The sequence below is a fragment of the Triturus cristatus genome, chromosome 2_2 (genome assembly GCF_964204655.1).
Source record: "Triturus cristatus chromosome 2_2, aTriCri1.1, whole genome shotgun sequence".
Taxonomy (NCBI): domain Eukaryota; kingdom Metazoa; phylum Chordata; class Amphibia; order Caudata; family Salamandridae; genus Triturus; species Triturus cristatus.
This window is the reverse complement of record NC_140582.1, coordinates 1,076,625,611-1,076,647,465: the sequence shown is the minus strand read 5'-3', so window position 1 is coordinate 1,076,647,465 and position 21,855 is coordinate 1,076,625,611. Positions and strand designations below refer to the sequence as shown.

Genomic DNA, 21,855 nt, shown 5'->3' with positions numbered 1-21,855 from the left:
CACCACGAAGGAGAGTAAATGCAAGGTGGGGTCACATCGGTAGAGTACTTGGGACACATAATATCAGAGGAAGGAATCAAACCCAAGTATAGTCTAGTGGAAGCAGTGAGGAGGGCGCCAACACCGACGAGCAAGGAGGAAGTGCTTTCTTTCCTGGGTCTGGCGGAGTATATGGCGAAGTTCATCAAGAATTTTGCTATGATGGCCCAACCCTTGAGAGAAATGCTAAAGAAAAATTGTGAGTTCACTTGGGGAAAGGAACAGGATGAGGCGATAAAAAACATAAAGGAAGCCATTGCGACAGCTCCTTACATTGGTAATTTTGATGTTAAGAAGGACACAATGATTACCACGGATGCCAGCAGCAAAGGGATAGGGGCAATGCTATCACAAAGAACGGAGGAGGGCGTGAAGGTGGTGGCGTTTGCTTCCAGAACTTTGACAGCAGCAGAGTCTAATTATTCGACAATTGAGAAGGAAGCATTGGCGGTTTATTGGGCTATCAAATACTTCAATTTTTACGTGTGGGGTATGCCGTTCGAAGTGTACACAGACCACAAACCGCTAGTGGGGTTGTTTGAGAAAAAGGATTTGGAGAACCTGACGCCAAGGATTGCTAAATGGATCCTTGGCTTACAAGGCTTTAACTACAAAGTAGGATTTGTCCCAGGTCAACAAAACAAGGTGGCAGATTTTCTATCTAGATCACCTCTTGAAATGCCAATGGAAAACGATAGGGAGAAGGTGATGGAAATAAAGATTCCCGCGGTAGCGAGAGAAGTGTGGGACCAGCACTCGGACCAGGACACTATCCTGGGCGAGGTGAAAAGGTTAGTGACTAAAGGGTGGCCCAACAAGTGCAGGGATCTGTCAGAAGACATTCAACCATTTTGGAATGTAAGGAATGAATTGTCAATTGAGGGGAGATTACTGCTCAAGTCAGGAAAAATTGTACCTCCAGAGAGTTTAAGGTAAAAAATTATTGAACTGACCCATGAGGGACATATGAGCAGGAGCATGTGTAAGGCACGCCTGAGAGCGGTTTACTGGTTCCGAGGAATGGATCAGCAAATGGAGGACAAAGTGAAAGACTGTTACGCCTGTAGTGTGAGTGACAAAACAAGAAGTATACGACATGCCCCACTCATTCCCGTAGAAATCCCAATGGTCCAATGGGACAATCTGGGATTCGACATTACGGGGCCCATTCGTGCCAAAGGACCACAGGATTGGTACCTCTTGGTACTCATTGATTATTATTCGAACTGGATATCTTGTAAGTTTGTGAACACCATCAACACTAAGACACTGATAGAGTTCTTGAGTGAGGTATTCTCTAAAGAAGGGATTTCCTCCACCTTAGTCACAGATAATGGGGTACAGTTTGTGTCGGAGGAGATGAGAGAGTTTCTCAAAGACATGTCCATATCACATGTGCGTACTCCCCTTTATTGTCCTAAAGCCAATGGAAAGGTGGAGAGAGCCAATAGGATGTTGAAAGAATGCATACAACTGGCGAACAAATCAGGGTTGGCCATTGAGCCTGCCATTAGAGACATGCTTTGGGCCTACCACACCACACCCAGTCTCTCTACGGGACATACCCCCTTTGAACTGCTGAGGGGAAGGAGGGCAGGTTCAAAGTTGTCCCCGAATTGGTTGTGCCCAAAGGAGACGGTAGTGGTCAACAAGGAGGAATTCCGGGAGAGAACGGATGCCCGACAGAAAAAATACCAGGAGTGGTATGACAGGAAGTGGGGGTTAAGGAGAAATCCCTTATTCCAGGGCAAATGGTGCACATCAGGAAACCAGAGATTCTGAGGGGAAAAGGGGGAAAGTACTACTCCCAGGGAAGAATCAAGGAGGTCAAGAGAAATGTGGTAATCCTGGAAGATGGGAAAAAATGGAGTACGGACAGGGTGGCGTTGGATGTGAGGGAAAGGCCCAGCAGAGAAGACACCAGGGGACAAGGTAATGAGGAGAGGTTGGAGAAGGCACAACTCAGGAGAGGGGGCCGGCAAAAGAACGCTCCCAGCTGGCACCAGGATTTTAGCATGGGGAGCGCAGGTTGAACTTTTGTTCCTCACCTCGGGCCTCTGGTGCCAGGGACACTCAGGGAGACCTTATTGTTTTCTTCCCCTCCACGGCAGGTGGGAGTCCTTACCCCGTCCGTCTGTTAGGGGGGAAAGATGTGTTGTAATCTCCCCTCTTGGTATGTGCCACGCACCCCTTCCCCATTGTCACTAATGGTACAGTCCTAGAACCTTGGGATGAAGTCTACCTTAGAATGTTGATGAGGTTGACTTCACTCTTGAGATATGCTTTTACGACTGACAAGCTGAGGGTGCTGTTTATGAGTTGACCAATAAAGCAGTTGAATTGAATTACCAGCGTTGCTTCTTACTACACACATCACATGATATTAAATGCCTCCTATCAGTGAAGGGGGTAGGAGTTGTGAAAGAGAAGTGAGATCTAAGGAGAGCAGTGCAAATGAAGGGGGTGCTACTAAACAAGAGTGATAAGGCATGGGAAGTACCAGTGAAGGGTGCTTCCGATGTGGCTTTTGATGTAATCTATCAGTGTATAAGAGCTGTCCAGCTTCAAATAAAGTGTTTAGAAAGTGCATGCTGCTCTTTCACAAGGTCCACATTGGCATTAAGGGGCTGATTTCGATGTCGGGTGGAATTGCTTCCACCCGACACCGACTCTGTCCTGGGACCGACAGACACCCAGTCAGCGGCCCTGACCGGCACATTACAATGCGACCGAACACTGTTTGGTCGCAAGCTCCCTTTTCTCAATGGGCCGTAAACCGGCCGTAACACAAGCTCCTATTGAGAAAAGGGTGGTGCTGTTCAACCCTGCATCAGGTGACGGGCATCTCAGGGTGCCTGCACAAGGTTCAGGGATCGGCCACCAAACAGAGGCCATCCTCCAAAGTGGGCCCTGCTAGGGGACCCCAAACATGCTATCTGACATGGTTTCCATGTCGGACAGGCCGGCATGGAAACCATATTGGAAACCGTGCATCGTAATCTCAAGGGCGGAAAAGCCCACCCTTGAGATTACTGGCCGGCTTCCAACTGGCCGAAGGGTTCTCTGAGCCCGTTGGAAGCCAGCCGGAATGACCGACTGGTTTACTATCCGACTGCCTCTAGCATAAGGAGGCGGTCGGAAAGTAAACCGCGCGGCCCATTACGATGCCCGCAACCGCAGTACAGAGCCGTTAAGGGCCGCATGTTATCAGCCTCAAAGTATTTTCCTTCAGTGTCAGGGACTACCATAGTATTGTCTGCTTTCCATTATTAATATTTTTGCGAAATACTAGCATGTATCAGACATGTTTTACTAAATGACGCCTCAAATACAAAGTTCCTAAAATTCAAGAATTACACAGTAGTTTAGTAAAACTTTTTGTTAGCTGCACAGTTTTGTGTACATTTTATTTTATTTTGCTTTCAGGTTCCTGCAAGTATTTGCATCTAATAAGAGAGCATTCTAGGAGCATTATAAGAATCCTCATAATGTTGAACTCTGCAATGTGTACACATTTTTATACTGGAACCACTGTCTGTAGTGCAAGCTTGCAGCACTACCTTAGAGCTCACCACTGTAAAAATAAAGGGTTTGCATTATTGAACCATAAAAACATGTTCAAACAGCCTGGCCATATGGATAGAAATCTTACCTTAACTGCAGACAGTAGATCAATATGTGGTAATATGAACTGGCAGCCGAGGGTTTGTGTTACAAGGGGGTGGGCCTATTTGTCCGAATGGTCATCACCATGTTATCGTTATTTTATTTTTCATATTTTCCTATTTAGTCTTCTTTTTTTTTCTTTTTGTTGTTATCATAATGAGAAGTAGTAATACTGTATAATGCCCAGTGGCAATGCGTACATAGAAGTGTTTCAGAATGTGAGAACTGGAAGGTTAAGGCAGATGTGGGCATATTGTTGGTCCTCCTGGGTGATAGTGTTATCTTCTCTGTGTAGAGAGGAACAAACTACGTTTTGCCTACTTCTGGTGTGGACTGTGGGTCATTTCAAATACCGTAGAAATAGGACTCAAAACACGTTACAACAAATAACACACAAATCAAAGTGCCACTGATGTGGTGGTTTAGGCACATTCAGAAGCCATTAGTTAACTGCAGCTCTCTGGAACTGAACCTGCCACTGCTTCCTATGATGTTGATCTTGCACTGCTCTTGTACCCTATCAGATCTTGTGTTAACCCATTATTACCTCTGTGGATCCTTTGTTACGCACGTATTCTCTACCTTGTCCCTAGCAGTGAGCTGCTCCAATCCCTGGACCATTGATGTTAAACACTTGCGCCATGCACTGTGTCCCTCACGCATCCCGCATTGCTCCCAACCACAAGCATGTCCACTTACACAACATACGTTCTCCGTCACTTAACCAATGCCCACCTATTGATCAATGCCCTATCATTCACCGGTGCCCACATTTTGCCCATTCGTTAATCAATGCTCTCACTCACACATCTATTCGTCCGACCATTGAAAATCGAGCGCACCCATTCACACAAACTCGGTTTTACATGGCGAAACAACTCTCAAAGATGCGAAACTGTACAAAATACTTTAGAGAATAAAGAGCTTTAAACAGTCCAACATCAACATCCGAGATGTCATATTCTGCCTGCCATGAGGAACACGCGAATGAATACAGCGGAAACTTCCAACTTGACCTCCATGTTGTCCCTCGTCTAATATAGTGGATAGAGTTAAAAACGTTTACTTGATATTTAATAATAGTGCAAAAAATCCAATTGTTATTGTTTTGAGAAGAATGGGGGAACTTGCAAACGCTGACACATGGAGAACCTTGCACTGACCTGCTCTCAGACTCACGACAATGGGGCGGCAACGCTGTTAGTCTCCCCTGCCGCCAAAGGACACCACCGGCCGCAGTCGGGGGAGACTACAGCTCCCAGCACACCCAGCAGCATCGGAGCACTTCCGCCCACCAGCGCGCCCGGAGGCGCTTAAAAGGCAGAGACTCCCTCGGTGGAGCGGGGGGAACTTGCAAACGCTGACACACGGACAACCTTGCACTGACCTGCTCTCAGACTCACGACAACGGGGCGGCAACGCTGTTAGTCTCCCCTGCCGCCGAAGGACACCACCGACCGCAGTCGGGGTAGACTACAGCTCCCAGCACACCCAGCAGCATCGGAGCACTTCCGCCCACCAGCGCGCCCGGAGGCGCTTAAAAGGCAGAGACTCCCTCGGTGGAGCGGGGGGAACTTGCAAACGCTGACACACGGAGAACCTTGCACTGACCTGCTCTCAGACTCACGACAACGGGGCGGCAACGCTGTTAGTCTCCCCTGCCGCCAAAGGACACCACCGGCCGCAGTCGGGGCAGACTACAGCTCCCAGCACACCCAGCAGCATCGGAGCACTTCCGCCCACCAGCGCGCCCGGAGGCGCTTAAAAGGCAGAGACTCCCTCGGTGGAGCGGGGGGAACTTGCAAATGCTGACACACGGACAACCTTGCACTGACCTGCTCTCAGACTCACGACAACGGGGCGGCAACGCTGTTAGTCTCCCCTGCCGCTGAAGGACACCACCGACCACAGTCGGGGTAGACTACAGCTCCCAGCACACCCAGCAGCATCGGAGCACTTCCGCCCACCAGCGCGCCCGGAGGCGCTTAAAAGGCAGAGACTCCCTCGGTGGAGCGGGGGGAACTTGCAAACGCTGACACACGGAGAACCTTGCACTGACCTGCTCTCAGACTTACGACAACGGGGCGGCAATGCTGTTAGTCTCCCCTGCCGCCGAAGGACACCACCTGCCGCAGTCGGGGGAGACTACAGCTCCCAGCACACCCAGCAGCATCGGAGCACTTCCGCCGACAAGAGCGCCCGGAGGCGCTTAAAAGGCAGAGACTCCCTCGGTGGAGCGGGGGGAACTTGCAAACGCTGACACACGGAGAACCTTGCACTGACCTGCTCTCAGACTCACGACAACGGGGCGGCAACGCTGTTAGTCTCCCCTGCCGCCGAAGGACACCACCTGCCGCAGTCGGGGGAGACTACAGCTCCCAGCACACCCAGCAGCATCGGAGCACTTCCGCCCACCAGCGCGCCCGGATGCGCTTAAGAGGCAGAGACTCCCTCGGTGGAGCGGGGGGAACTTGCAAACGCTGACACACGGAGAACCTTGCACCGACCTGCTCTCAGACTCACGACAACGGGGCGGCAATGCTGTTAGTCTCCCCTGCCGCCGAAGGACACCACCGGCCGCAGTCGGGGGAGACTACAGCTCCCAGCACACCCAGCAGCATCGGAGCACTTCCGCCCACCAGCGCGCCCGGAGGCGCTTAAAAGGCAGAGACTACCTCCGCGTCGCAGGACGCGTGCGGGCGGTGCCGAGCGAAGCCCGGGCAAAGGGCGGGCCGTCCGTGGCCGTCAGGGGCAGACAGAGGCAGGGCAGGGCCACCCCCCTTTCCACCCACGATTAGAACCAGCAAGAAAGAGGTACGTTATATTCCAGGGACTAAGATTTCCGCAACTTCTCCGCTTCAAGTGGACTGGCTGTGACCATTCTTTTGTAAAGACACTTATTAGTTAATATAACTGCGTCGGACTGTGTAGTCTGTGTGTTGGACCCGGCCTCGTAGAATGGCCCTCCGTGCCCCCGCACCGCCGAAACCTGGTGCCTGCAGCCCAAGCACGCGGCCCAGCCGACCTTTCCCACCAGGACACCCGCACCAACCCCGGACATCCCCGTCCATGGCCTCTCTCCCTTCGGCCACCCCGGGCCCGCGTGCCCACTCCCTGCAACAAGATGGCCGCCCGGCTCCAGCGCGACCCGGGCCTCGAGGCGCCACTCCGGCTGGAGGACATCACGCTTCCAGGGGATGAGAGAGGGAGGAGCAGTTTCTATCGCACCTCTGAACTCCCCTGGGACGATGGGTTTCGATCGGCCCTCCGGCCTCCCTGCGGGCTGGCTCCGTGCCTGCTGGGTGTCTGGGACTCCTCCCGACCCGGCCCTGAAAGGATCAAAAGACAATAGCAGGAAACCCCGACAAGCGGCCCCCAGGTGACAAGACCCCTGCCTGCGCAGACTCCGGACATCAAAGCGGGGTCGACCTATAACAAGGGGTGCTCTGAGACTGTCCGGCAGATTCGACGCTGGAACAACGAGAGCCTGCTGACGTGGTCGCGGCTCCTGGAACTTGAACCCACCTGAGCCCTGCTGAGTGACTCGCGGCTCCCTGAAGATCGTAAGACCTCCGAACTTGTACCTGAGCCCTGCTGAGTGACTCGCGGCTCCCTGAAGATCGTAAGACCTCCGAACTTGTACCTGAGCCCTGCTGAGTGACTCGCGGCTCCCTGAAGATCGTAAGACCTCCGAACTTGTACCTGAGCCCTGCTGAGTGACTCGCGGCTCCTTGAAGATCGTAAAGACCTCCGAACCTGTACCTGCGCCCGCTGAGTGACTCGCGGCTCCCCCAGACTCTCACGGTCACGCCGGACCCCGACTCCGACCACGTATCCCCCAGCTCGAGGATTGTGAGCTGTGCGCCGGATACGACCCTGCTTGGAACCGTTACCAGAGACAGTCCCGCTACCCCCTACCTTTCCGAGACTCTTGAGCCCGTGCTCACCTTGTACATATTTGCAGTGATACCTATTTGATAAAGCTTGTTTCTGAGAATACCCAGTGTGGTCTCTCTGTGTCGTGTGGTGCCAGAAGTACGATCCTAGTTGCGAGATTCCTCCCCCCTGGGGAATCTCTCGCCAGTGCCCGGCTACAATACTACACGGGTGGGACTCAGGGAAGTCAGGACCCCTTTCCGGGCTCCTCTGAGGTCGCCGTCTAACATTGGTGGCAAGCGACGGGATTCGGGCCCATCACCTAGAGATCGTACAGTGAACAACGGATGCACGACCAACAAAGATGGCAGAAGGAAGCGCCATGAGCTCCGCAGAAACCAACGCCAACAGAGTGTTCCAGGTGGAGCATCTGGAAGAATACACACACAAAGAGCTAAAACTATTTTGCAAAGAACTTAAAATCGCTACCACTGGCCTCAACACTAAGGAAGACTTGCAGAAAGCACTGAAAACTTGGGTGGAGACCGGGGCATCCCGCCCGGAAGGCACGGGGGAGCGCCCCGACGAAGCCGAACCCCCTCCAAGTGAAAGCAGCGACAATCAGGTGCGAGGCATTGTAGCAGACGGGGGCCTATCCCCGGGAGAACTCGCGGACAGAGAGAGAAGCCGCAGTCATGAACTCGAGTTAGCCAAACTCAAAATCGAGGGCGAATTGAAGTTAGCGGAGAAAAAGCTAGCGGTAGAGCAAATGCGCGTACAAGGCGAACTGGAAGAAAAGAAGCTCCAACGGGAGCACGAAGGAAGAAAGCTCCAACTAGAGCACGAACGCAGCTTAAAAGAACTCGAGCTCAAGGCCCGAAATGAGGACGGGAGGCCCTCGGGGAACCGAGAGACGGCCCCCCCAGCGGAACAGAAGGTCCACATCCCCAAGGATGTGGTCAAAGAATATTATAAAAACGATGACATTCAGCAATGGTTTCGGGCCTACGAGGTCGCCATGACCTCCCATCGGATTCCACAGAAGGACTGGGGGGCGGGGTTGTGGGGGCGGTTTCTGAGCGAAGGAAGGGACACCCTGCTCAACCTACCCCTCTCCCTGCAGACCTCCTACAGCCACATGAAAGAGGCTCTCCTCACAAGATACGGCCTCACCCCAGAAATGTACCGCCAACGGTTCAGGGACTGCAGGAAGATCCCGGGCACCACCTGGGTGGAGTATGTAAACTTTTTTAGTCGGGCCTTCGATCGGTGGGTCAAGGGCAGCAAGGTCACCACCCTTGCCGAACTCACTGATCTCATGTTATGGGAACATCTGGCTGCGAACTGCTTCGTAGAGCTACGTCAACATCTGCTGGATAGCAAGCTCACAGATCCCCGGAAGCTGGCTGTGGAGGCCGACCGCTGGACCAACACCCGGGTCTCCCGGGGCATGGTAGGAGAGTACCCCCGAACCAGTCAGGGACCACCCCGCCAGAGAGGGGGAGGGAACCAGGGAGGGCCGAGAGAGTCCCAGCCTAGCCCCCCGAAGACACCACCTCCACCTTTCCCGGCGCCCCCCCCACCAGTAACAGGGCCCCCTGGGAGACGAGGACACCGGGTGACCGTCACATGTTTTCGTTGCCAGAAACCCGGGCACTACGCCAATGACCCAGAGTGCCCCATGGCCACCCAAGTCACCCCTGCGAGACAGATAGCCAACGTAGCCCTGGGGGAGGAGGTTGAGGAAGCCGAGGAGTGGGAACCCGCCGCTATGGCCCTAGTATCCCTGGGAGATAGGGAAATGATCCCTGGTAGCCTCCTACCGTCCAACACACAGAAATATGGGCAGCTCGTCAAGATCAATGGCCACCAGGTAGAGGCCCTGCGGGACACCGGGGCCAGTATCACCGGTGTCCTCAGGCACCTAGTTCCCGAGGAGCAGATCCTCCCCAATGTCTTTTGCCACGTAATATCTGCAGACAATAGGGAAAGTATGTGTCAGGTAGCCCTGGTGCCATTTGAGTGGGGAGGGGTGATAGGTAAACTCAAGGTGGCCGTAAGAACCTCCCAGCCGGTCGACTGCCTCTTAGGGAACGACCTGGAGAGTTCTCCCTGGAAGCACGTAGAGCGCAAAACCCACCTAGGAATGATGGGACTCCCCGAGTGGGTGTGTGCCACCACCCGATCTATGACAGCCCGACTCACTCCCCGGAGAGAAGTCGAGGGCACCCCGGTCGAAGAAGCCCGTACCGTCCCCGCCGAGGGTCCTCCCGTTCCCCCATCGGAAGGGTCCGTCGCCAGCGACGAACCCGCACCATCCGACCCCGCCCCGGTCCCCGAGTTGGGGGATCTACCCGAGTTGGCCCATTGGCGCCACGAGGGCGGGCCCACCCGGGAAGCATTTTGCCGGGAGCAAGCCACCTGTCCTTCCCTGGTCGGGCTGCGGCGCCAGGCCGAGGGCCAAGCCGCAGGTGACCAGACCGGAACGCACCGAATCTATTGGGAGAATAACATCCTGTATAGTGAGCAGAAATCAGTGGAGCTGGGATCCGGACGGGTACTGGTGGTACCCCTCCGCTTCCGGGATTTCCTCCTGGGCTTAGCCCACGATGTCCCCCTCGCCGGTCACCTGGGTCAGGACAAGACCTACAGCCGTCTCGTGACCCATTTTTATTGGCCTAAGATGAAAGCAGCGGTAGAGGCACACTGCAAGTCCTGCCCCACGTGCCAAGCCAGTGGGAAGAGTGGGGGGAAGCGCAAGGCTCCCCTCCAACCCTTCCCGGTCGTCAGTACCCCCTTCGAACGAGTCGGAATCGACATCGTGGGGCCACTGGACCCCCCCACCTCCCAAGGTCACCGTTTCATCTTGGTCCTAGTAGACCACGCCACCCGCTATCCAGAGGCTATTCCCCTGCGCACCATTACGGCCCCCGTGGTGGGCCGGGCCCTGATGGGGATCTTTTCCAGGGTGGGTTTCCCCCGCGAGGTCGTGAGCGATCGCGGCACTAATTTTATATCAAGGTATATGACGTCCCTGTGGCAACAATGTGGGGTGTCCTATAAGTTCAAAACAGAGGGGTTTGACTTCATGCACTCCTTTTTATCATCTTTTTTCTTTGAAGTTTTATTCCATTTTTGATTCGATTGCGTGCTAGCCCGGAAAAACGTGGTTTGCCCTATTCCACGTGGGTAATAGTATCTTTCAAAGTGGGGGCGACGTCTCACCCCGACCGGACGCACAGCGTACACAAAGCATGACTTTGATGCCATAGTATCCATTTTCCATCATCTTGTCACATGAGAGACATCTTATGTTTTATAGTCCTTAAGGACTATAAAACATAAGATGTCTCTCATGTGACAAGATGTACCAAGGATTACAAGGTTTAAGTTGGAAGAAATTTGAATAAAATGTGGAAAATGGATACTATGGCATCAAAGTCATGCTTTGTGTACGCTGTGCGTCCGGTCGGGGTGAGACGTCGCCCCCACTTTGAAAGTGTCCTATAAGTTCACCACCCCGTACCATCCCCAAGGGAACGGCCTAGTAGAGAGGTTTAATAGGACTTTGAAAGGGATGATCGCTGGCCTAGAAGAGCCCCTCCGGCGTAAGTGGGACGTCCTGCTCCCCTGCCTCTTGTTCGCTTACCGGGAGGTCCCCCAGAAGTCCTTAGGGTTCAGCCCGTTTGAATTACTCTATGGGCACCCCGTCCGAGGTCCCCTCAGTTTGGTTAAGGAAGGGTGGGAGGCAGCACCCCAGACCACCCCCCGAGATGTGTTCCGATATGTCCTGGCCCTCCGGAACCAGACCAGGAGGTTCCGAGAACTGGCCGAGGCCAACCTGGAGGCGAGTCAAGAAGAAATGAAGCGCTGGTACGACCAGAATGCTACTCTGGTCAAGTTCCAGCCGGGCCAGCAGGTATGGGTCATGGCCCCCGTGAAGCCTGGCGCTCTCCAGGACCGATGGACTGGGCCCTACAAAGTGGTTGAGAGGAAGAGTCAAGTCACCTACTTGGTGGACGTCCAGTCGCCTCGGGATCCCCTCCGGGTCCTGCACGTGAACCGCCTCAAGCCTCACTTCGTGCGGACAGAACTGAGCCTCCTGCTGGCCACCGATGACGGGGCCGAAGATGAGTCGGATCCCCTCCCGGACCTCCTGTGTGTCAAGGAGCAGGATGGCTCCGTGGAGGGAGTGAACCTCTCCCCAGCCCTCACTGCCCAGCAACAAGCGGACTGCCGCCAGCTCCTCAGACAATTTTCCGACCTCTTCTCCCTGACCCCCCGGGTCACCAACTGGTGTGTTCACGATGTGGACACCGGGGACAGCCCGCCGGTGAGACACCGAGCCTACCGGGTTCCTGACCGGGTCCGGTCCTGCATTCAAGCTGAAGTCTCGAAGATGTTGACCCTGGGGGTGATCGAGCCCTCTGACAGTCCCTGGGCCAGCCCCGTGGTCCTGGTTCCGAAGGCAGCAGCCCCCGGTGTCGCCCCCGAGCTCCGGTTCTGCGTGGATTACCGGGGGCTCAATGACGTTACCCGAGCCGATGCCCACCCCATTCCACGAGCCGACGAGCTCATTGACCGACTAGGGGCCGCCCGGTTCCTCAGCACTTTCGACCTCACCTGCGGCTACTGGCAGATTGCGCTCACCGAAGGGGCCAAGGAGAGGTCTGCTTTCTCCACCCCCGATGGGCACTACCGCTTCCGCGTGATGCCCTTCGGGATGAAAAATGCCCCGGCCACTTTCCAGAGACTGGTAAATAGGGTCCTGGCCAGGCTAGAACAGTTCAGCGCGGCCTATCTGGACGACATCGCTGTCTTCAGTTCAGAGTGGAGTGAGCACCTCCAGCACCTCCGGAGAGTGCTAACCGCCCTGCGCCAGGCAGGCCTCACCGTAAAAGCCAGCAAGTGCCAGATCGGGCAAGGATCCGTAGTCTACCTGGGGCACCAAGTCGGGAGTGGCCAGGTCGCCCCTCTACAGCCAAAGATCGACGCCATCCTGGCCTGGGACCCACCCATCACCCAAACGGAAGTCCGAGCCTTTCTGGGACTCACGGGCTACTACCGCCGATTCATTCGGGGGTATGGCAGCCTGGTCGGCCCTCTCACTGAACTCACGTCTAAAAAACAGCCAAAGAAGGTGCAATGGACGGCTGCCTGCCAGGAAGCTTTCGATGCTCTAAAAAAGGCCATGTGCACTGCCCCCGTCCTCCAGGCTCCCGACTACACCAAGGAGTTCATAGTCCAGACCGATGCCTCCGAGCATGGCATTGGGGCCGTCCTGTCCCAAGTGAATGATCAAGGCCTAGACCAGCCCGTCGCCTTCCTCAGTCGGCGGCTGCTACCCCGAGAACAGAAGTGGAGCACCATAGAGCGCGAAGCCTTTGCCGTGGTCTGGGCACTCAAAAAACTACGACCCTACCTGTTCGGCACTCATTTCAGGGTCCAAACTGACCATCGGCCCTTGCGATGGCTCATGCAGATGCGAGGAGAAAACCCCAAGCTACTGCGGTGGTCAATCTCCCTCCAGGGAATGGACTTCACCGTAGAACACCGCCCTGGTACGGACCACGCCAACGCTGACGGCCTCTCCCGGTTCTTCCGCCTCAGCGAAGAGAACCCCCCAAGGTGATGGGCAGTTCTCTCCGGCTTTCAGCTGGGGGGGACGCGTGTTGGACCCGGCCTCGTAGAATGGCCCTCCGTGCCCCCGCACCACCGAAACCTGGTGCCTGCAGCCCAAGCACGCGGCCCAGCCGACCTTTCCCACCAGGACACCCGCACCAACCCCGGACATCCCCGTCCATGGCCTCTCTCCTTTCGGCCACCCCGGGCCCGCGTGCCCACTCCCTGCAACAAGATGGCCGCCCGGCTCCAGCGCGACCCGGGCCTCGAGGCGCCACTCCGGCTGGAGGACATCACGCTTCCAGGGGATGAGAGAGGGAGGAGCAGTTTCTATCGCACCTCTGAACTCCCCTGGGACGATGGGTTTCGATCGGCCCTCCGGCCTCCCTGCGGGCTGGCTCCGTGCCTGCTGGGTGTCTGGGACTCCTCCCGACCCGGCCCTGAAAGGATCAAAAGACAATAGCAGGAAACCCCGACAAGCGGCCCCCAGGTGACAAGACCCCTGCCTGCGCAGACTCCGGACATCAAAGCGGGGTCGACCTATAACAAGGGGTGCTCTGAGACTGTCCGGCAGATTCGACGCTGGAACAACGAGAGCCTGCTGACGTGGTCGCGGCTCCTGGAACTTGAACCCACCTGAGCCCTGCTGAGTGACTCGCGGCTCCCTGAAGATCGTAAGACCTCCGAACTTGTACCTGAGCCCTGCTGAGTGACTCGCGGCTCCCTGAAGATCGTAAGACCTCCGAATTTGTACCTGAGCCCTGCTGAGTGACTCGCGGCTCCCTGAAGATCATAAGACCTCCGAACTTGTACCTGAGCCCTGCTGAGTGACTCGCGGCTCCTTGAAGATCGTAAAGACCTCCGAACCTGTACCTGCGCCCGCTGAGTGACTCGCGGCTCCCCCAGACTCTCACGGTCCCGCCGGACCCCGACTCCGACCACGTATCCCCCAGCTCGAGGATTGTGAGCTGTGCGCCGGATACGACCCTGCTTGGAACCGTTACCAGAGACAGTCCCGCTACCCCCTACCTTTCCGAGACTCTTGAGCCCGTGCTCACCTTGTACATATTTGCAGTGATACCTATTTGATAAAGCTTGTTTCTGAGAATACCCAGTGTGGTCTCTCTGTGTCGTGTGGTGCCAGAAGTACGATCCTAGTTGCGAGATTCCTCCCCCCTGGGGAATCTCTCGCCAGTGCCCGGCTACAATACTACACGGGTGGGACTCAGGGAAGTCAGGACCGCTTTCCGGGCTCCTCTGAGGTCGCCGTCTAACACTGTGCAACTTGTTTCTATTTTAATCTCTGCTCCAAACATGGAAAAACGCAAAAGCGCTGTGGGCACTTTAGACGCCTATTTATTAAGAGCAGAATCCTTAAATGAACAGGAAATACAATCTACTGAAAGGAGGCTCTCGATAGATCCAACCACCGGAGTAATTAGAATTTCTGATGTTTCAAACCCATCGCCATCGATCAAATCACCTACTCTGATACCTACCTCTGACTCCTTGGCCTTCCCCCTTTTAAAATCTCCGGGGTGCACAGGAGCATTGCCAAAACCCACCCCCCCACAATCGAAAGGACCCCTAACTCGAGGGAAAACCAAAACAAAACCGATTGCTGGAAGGGGGGCACACACAAAAGGTCGCCCCCTCAAAGCGGGGAAGACCTCAATCCATCCAGTCTCCTGTGACATAGGCACACAGACAGAGGAAAATAACCAAATTTCCTCCGTCCAACTAGATACCCTTGGTGCAATGATAGAGATGACAGCTAAGCATAGTGAAAAGGCAATCCAAATAGCAATAAACCAAGGCATAGAGGAGAAATTGGGCGAAATGATCTCCATACTCTCTGCTGTCTTCGAAGACAAATACGCCCAATTAAGGAAAATGTTACTTGAGGGCATAACACGACCAAACTCGCTTAGAACACAGGCCGTAATTAGTCAATCCACCTCTCATGAGGTAGACTCTTCATCTTCTGCAACAGAACATTTTAACAACCCCACCGCAAACACCCTTATCCCCCCCCTTCAGCTATACCGGTAAATAACCAGGGTACCAAGGGGGAGATTAGATCAAATGTAACAGTGGAACAACCTTCAAGAGCTCCCGAAAGTTCCAAACAAAATAAAACGCCCGCTCCTAAAACCTCTCCAACTGTAAACAAAGAGCGCCTAAACTTACCGCCGGCTGCTCGCCCATATGTCCTAGTCTTAATAGGCGTCCCGCCCTTAAATAAAGACTCAACCGAAACATGGGTTTCACTTAGAAACAATGTTACGGACTGGCTTACCAAATACACTTATTTTCACCTAAATCATATAAATCAGATTTTGATGGTCAGAAGAGTGGGTTGGATCGGGGACTCCCAGAAAAAGTGTTCTGGAGATTGCATAGTTATAAATTTCAAATCACCAGGTCTAGTGTGTTCCCTCCTCAGGATTAATTGGGGAACAATACACGAAAACACAAACATTAACTTGGTGTCACTTGATTTTTTCTACCTCACTGAGCAAACAAATGACCACAGAAGGAATGGGTGCATCTTCTCACAAAACAGATTTGAACAACTTGCTACACTAGAGGAGGTGAACTGACAACCAACACCCCCAGATAATCCCGTTCCCCCGAACGTTACCCAGACTCCTTCCACATTAAACGAACACCCTGAGTCCAATTACGGTCATGGCAAGAATACGGCACCTTCTATTTTCTGCCTCCCGGCGCTTCCAGATCAAACAGGGCTTTCCCTTATTTCTAAACCCATTAGCGTGCCTGAAAACATAACCCCTTTGACAGATAGATCACGCAAGGAGGATGACATCAGCCCACCCGTGGACCCCTCAGTAGCCATATTAAACGCTCAAAGGATCCCCACCAGTCTTAATAAAACTTCCCCGAAGAATTCAGATTTAAACATAACTTTCTGGAATATATCGGGCCTTCGATCAAAGATCCATAACGAAGGGTGGATAAACTTCATTAAAGAAAATGAAATCGTCTCCTTCCAGGAGACATGGGCAACCACCCCTATTCATATAAATGGTTACAAAACCTTTTTCAGTCCAGCCCTAGCCTCAACATCAGGCAGAGCAAACGGCGGATTAGCCACATACGTCTCAAATTTAATTCCAACTTTGGAAGCTCATGCTCTCAAAAACGAGATATATTATCAGATATTACGAGTAACCGTAAGTAGAATGTCACCAATCCTGATAGTTAATATTTACAACAACCTGACAGACCCTAGATTCATGGAGGTTACGAAAGAAATTCGACACTTTCTACAAAAACAAACTATCCATACCAAAGGGAGAGAACCAATAATAATCTGGGAAGGTGACTTCAACCTTACACTATGTAAGAGTAGACATAATGGTATATGTGGTCACATAGACCATCTAAATAATAACACCACACATTTTTCGCACTCTAAAAAGGGGTCTTTTTTGAATGAGACTATGACCCTCCTTCAATTAGCCTTCGCAAATGAACTTATCGAGCCTCCAGTTGTCTTTGCCCCAACCTTTAACGGTAGAGGATTATCTTCTTGCATTGATTTTATCCTGGCAGGAAACATTCCCTCAGATCTGATTACTGCAGTCACTACTCATGATTGTGTATTCAGTGATCATTTTCCATTGTCCATCACCATTCAAACCACCGCTCCACATAAAAAGGCACAAATACTATATCACGAAGATAACATCTCAATGCCCCGTCTAAACGGCTACGCACTCAAATGGTCTCATATCGATTCCACCGTTATTTTAGAAACCATATTTAAAGTGGCACGTCCAGCCTTTGCAGTATGTCTAACGGAGACGTCATCTCCCACTGAGATCGTAGCCAACTACGAGAAGATAATTTCTGAAGTAAAGAACGCCTTGACAGTGCTGCCCAAAGGGCAGAAAATCCCAAAGGATAAACCTAAGTTTCGGTGGTTTAATTCAGCCTGCACTACAGCTTATAAATCACTTAAAAAAAAACTAAAAAAATCCCCAAGAAACGTTACAGAGGTATTACAAGCCAGGAAAATATATAACAAAACAATCACATCTAGGAAAAAATAACTAAAAGAGGCACATTGGACTGCCTTACACGATAGCTGTCACAACAAAGATTCGGTCACCTTTTGGGAGATTGTTAATTCGTCCTTTCTCGCAGGCCCAAAAGAATGTGGCACACTCGAAACAACCATCACTGAACAACAGTGGGTCACCCATTTCTCAAAAAAAAATTCTATCCCAGAAGGGTTAAGTCGACAGATCCACATTCCTCCAACGGATCGAATTATTCCACCAGACATGGACTTCAACCTCGCTGAGGTGAAGATGGCCCTGAACGTAAGTAGATCAGGAAAGGCCCCGGGACCCGACGGCGTCCCTATGGACCTTTATAAATCGAATATCGATCTTTGGGCCCCCCTGCTACTCAACGTTCTAGAGGCAATGGGAAAGGTAGGATTACCAATTTCCTGGTCAGACTCGATCCTAGTCCCCATTTTTAAAAAGGGTACTAGGAATAGCCCTGCGTGCTACCGACCCATATCCCTTTTGGACTCTTTAGGAAAAGCAGTAGGAAGAATCCTTTTGGCACGCCTACAAAACTGGGCAGAGGCAAACAATATTTTATCTGATCTTCAATTTGGCTTCAGGGAAGGAAGAGGCACCATTGAACAGGTCCTTAACCTCACACTTCTGAGAGGTAAGTATATCCATGCAAAGGGTGGCAGCCTCTGTATGGCATACGTAGATCTATCCGCAGCCTTCGACTGCGTAGCCCACAACAAGCTGTGGAGTATAATGACACAAATGGGAATCGACACTAACCTGGTTAATTATATCAGGGAAATTTACTCGAATACGACCACAAGAGTAAGATACGGCTTAGGGGGGCAGCTAACGTCATCATTTGGAGTTGAGCGGGGAGTCAGGCAGGGTTGTGTCCTGGCTCCCTTCCTTTTCAATCTGTATACAAACGGCTTAGAAGCAGCCTTGTTAAAGGGTAGCCAGGACCAACCATATGTTCAATCGCGCCCGATCCCCGCTCTCCTCTATGCGGACGACGCAGTTATAGTAGCCCGCACCCCCCTGGAGCTACAACGGGCCCTGGACAGATACAAAAACTTCATGAACCTTTTGGACTTAAATATTAATGTCAAAAAAACCTTTATAATGACATCAGGTAACCAATCTCGAAAAACAAAAAGCATCTACCTAAACGACATAAGAATAGAACATACTACCACCTACCCTTACCTGGGAGTTGTAATAGACAACAAAGGCACTTGGAAAAGCTCAATAGAAAATAGAAAACTACAATTTCTTAAAGCAACAACGGCCTTGACAGTGTTTGCCCGGAGATTGGGCAAGAGAGCCTCCAAAGAAATGCTTGACATTTATAACTCAAAATGCCTTAGTACGGCAATTTATGGGGCAGGGATTTGGGGCAACGTACGAGTCGATACAATCCAAAAGGTAGAGAACACTTTTTTGAAATTTTTGCTGGCAGTCCCGTCGTCCACTTCAATTTTTAACATCCACAGCGAACTGGGCCTCCCATACATTACAGACGTGATACAAATGCAGCCAATTCTCTTATTGCATCACGTCTGGTCCACACCGGAATTAAAATTTACGCAGGCACTCATCACTGATTGCATGAATCTGGATCACGGGTCCCAAATCACCTGGTTATCTTATGTTAAAAACTTTTTATCTGATTTGGGACTCGACCATTTTTTCACTAATCCCTATAAATTAAATGTAATTCCGAGAAAGAAATTACGAGACATGTGCTTAAGCCATCTAGCAGACCTGCGTCTGGTCCTTGAACTAAGTAAAAACTCTGTACAGCTCTTTCTTCCCATTCAGACCACAGACCAAATGGAGCCCTATTTGAATTCAAGTCTAAGTAATTTTGAGAAATTCCTACTGACAAGATTGAGACTTAATATGTTCCATCGGCTAATCACCTTTCCAACGATAAACGATTGGGCACCCCAACTGACCCTATGTCCCTGTGACGATCTTTCTGCCCAATCGACTCTGCACGTAATCATGTTTTGCAAATTTTATACTGAACCAAGAAAGTCATATCTGATCCCTTTATTGAAACAGCTGGGCCTAATGCAATGTCGACCAGCCTTATGGTTCTCCAAATGTTAGAAACAGAACTATTGGCAAAAAACATGACGAAGTTCTTAAAATTCTGTGTGCGACACAGAACAAACCTCTAAATGGTAATTTGTTCCCCCTCTAAACAATTAAAAAGACGGTCCTCATGAATTAATTAAAACCTACCCTACGTTGAATTGGGATTACCTCCCTATGCATCTTAAATCTGCTACCGGGGGTTGGGGGGATTTGCTTTCGTTCCGTCTTTTTTTAATTTTTAACACCTATCTAATTCCATCTACTGATTAATGGTCACGAAAGGCACATGAATATCTCATTGCTAATTTGCACATTTTCTTACCCAGTAGGCAAAAAACAAAATCATTTCTTGTAATAATTAATTCTTCTAATACTTTTTAAAATGTATTTTAAACCGATGTCTAATGTATAATTGTAATTGTTTTTAGTTATGTAAATGCTTTTATGGTCTGTAACTGCCTTACCGAATAAAGCTTTTTCATTCAAGATAAGAATTAACTTTGAGAGTGCATCCGGTAATTTAAAAATAGACTACATTTTTCAAAACACTTATACTTATAAATAACTTGCTTTCCTTCCTTCAATTTGATATTCTTTAATTTGTAGTACTCAATGCAATATTGGAATGTGTGTGTAAACTATGATCGTAAGGTCAATAAAATACAGTCAGCCAGCACCAAAAATATGCGGCTGAACGAATAAGGTACTATGGGTAATGCTAGAAAGCAAGCGACAGAAGAAAAAGCGAAGGTCGGAGCTGACGGACGCGGACATTATCTGCCGTCATATTGGGAGCGGGCATGGTTTATGGCATGCCTGGAGACAGGCTATAAGCCATGTTGGACACGCAGGGCGTGCACATGACAGAAACAAGACGTGCCGCTGGCGGCACGCCCTCTGCCTCGGGGTCCAGCCCGCCCGCCGCCTCCTTCAGATTGAAAGATAATATGCGTGGATACGTAGTGTCGGCGAGAGCTGCGGAAAACAGGTTGTTGTCAGTAGGCTCGTCCATGCATCTCATTCCTGGGCAGTCGTCGGCGTCACGCAGGGGGGATTGTCAAGGTGCAGCTCTGCCCACCTCCACAACCCCCGCTCTCACCCCCACGCACAGTGTCCACGCCACGCTGAAAGGGCATCTTCTTGACAGCACTAATTGCATTTATTCCTGCCGCCGCCGGCTTCTATGTTTGTTTGCACAGCGCTTCGTCCAGCTGCACTGACGTTTCACTTTCAACAATAACAAATACATTTATTTTATGTGAAGCACGGAAAGAGTATCAGTCGATAACTGTAGATTGGCAGTTAGTGGTAACACCCAAGCCCTCATCCTAACCACCCCGCCCCCGTAGCTATGATATAGAAACTCTAGGCTTTCAAATAGCACCCCCCTTTCCCTACAGCACGGCCCCTTCTACCATGCGTACACAAAAATTAGTTTGCAATCATCAGAACATAACATGCTGCAAGAATGACACGCAGCGCTCAGTGAGCAGCCGTGCCTTTCTAACGAAGCCAGCGCTCACGTTGAGTAAAGTCTGCACATCTGCAGCGGCTCGGCTCCGTGTAAACATTCTTCAACACGTTTGGTTGCTAACTCCTAAAACAACAAATGTCACCCTGTCCCCACGCCCACCCCCGAAATCCAGCAAAATCGAAGCACCACAGTGCCACATCCGCCGCCATGCGATCACGAATAAAACAAAAACATGGCGAAAGTGGCCTGGGGCTCTCGCGCTGTCAGATCACCCTTCCGGAGCGAGCAGCGAGGCTTTTGTTACAAGAAAAGCGGTCATTTGCATCGGAGAACCGGCAGGGGCTCCCGCTGCTCCGGCAGCCTCGGCGTGCACGCACGCCGCTGCAACCCGCCCTCGGCCACCCTCCACACAGACCCGGGAGCAGCGCCCGAGGCCGCCCGCGCCCACCCCCTGCCCAGCCGCTGCTTAGGTAGGAAAAGAAGCGACAAACCTCGGAGGCGCTGCTGCCCCAGCCGGAGTTCCCTCTCCCTCGCTCCCCTCGGCTCTCCTCTCACTGACAGGATCAGCCCGAGATTAGCAGGTCCATGCTTCCCTCAGCGCCTCGATGACTCCTGGGGGCTCCCCGGACGCCCGCCGATCCCAATTCTACCAAACTTTTCGGAAAGTTAAATAAATATGCGTGTAAATATATATATGTTGTGCCGGAGGAAGGGAAACACAGGACAAGACGCGCCGCGCACGCCGCACAGGAAATGTATCTTCAGTTCTCCGAGACACACACATCAGGGCTTTTACGGACAACCTGGACCTGCTGCAAGCCTGTGCGGATAGCGGAGTGTGTGAGCAAGCGGCTTGCATTATCCAGGCTGCTGTGCCTTACACTCACTCAGTGTCACCCCGAGTAAATACTCATTCAATCGCCCTCAACGGAACGAGACGATTAAACAAGTATCTGGACAGCCAGCGATTACAAATACAGTCGGCAATGGTTAAAACATAAGGGGTCTCCCACA

General features: G+C 51.9%; 1 protein-coding gene across 2 annotated transcripts in view; it reads right to left on the bottom strand.

Annotated features, from left to right (window-relative positions):
* Positions 1-21,598, bottom strand: part of CTBP1 (C-terminal binding protein 1) — a 2,306,313-nt gene extending 2,284,715 nt beyond the window's left edge. For both annotated transcript variants that reach the window (XM_085642592.1, XM_085642594.1), the window contains exon 1: positions 21,333-21,598. The gene's annotated coding sequence lies outside the window, so the exon portion shown is untranslated. The remainder of the gene's footprint in view (positions 1-21,332) is intronic.
* Between the last annotated feature and the right edge of the window lie 257 nt (positions 21,599-21,855).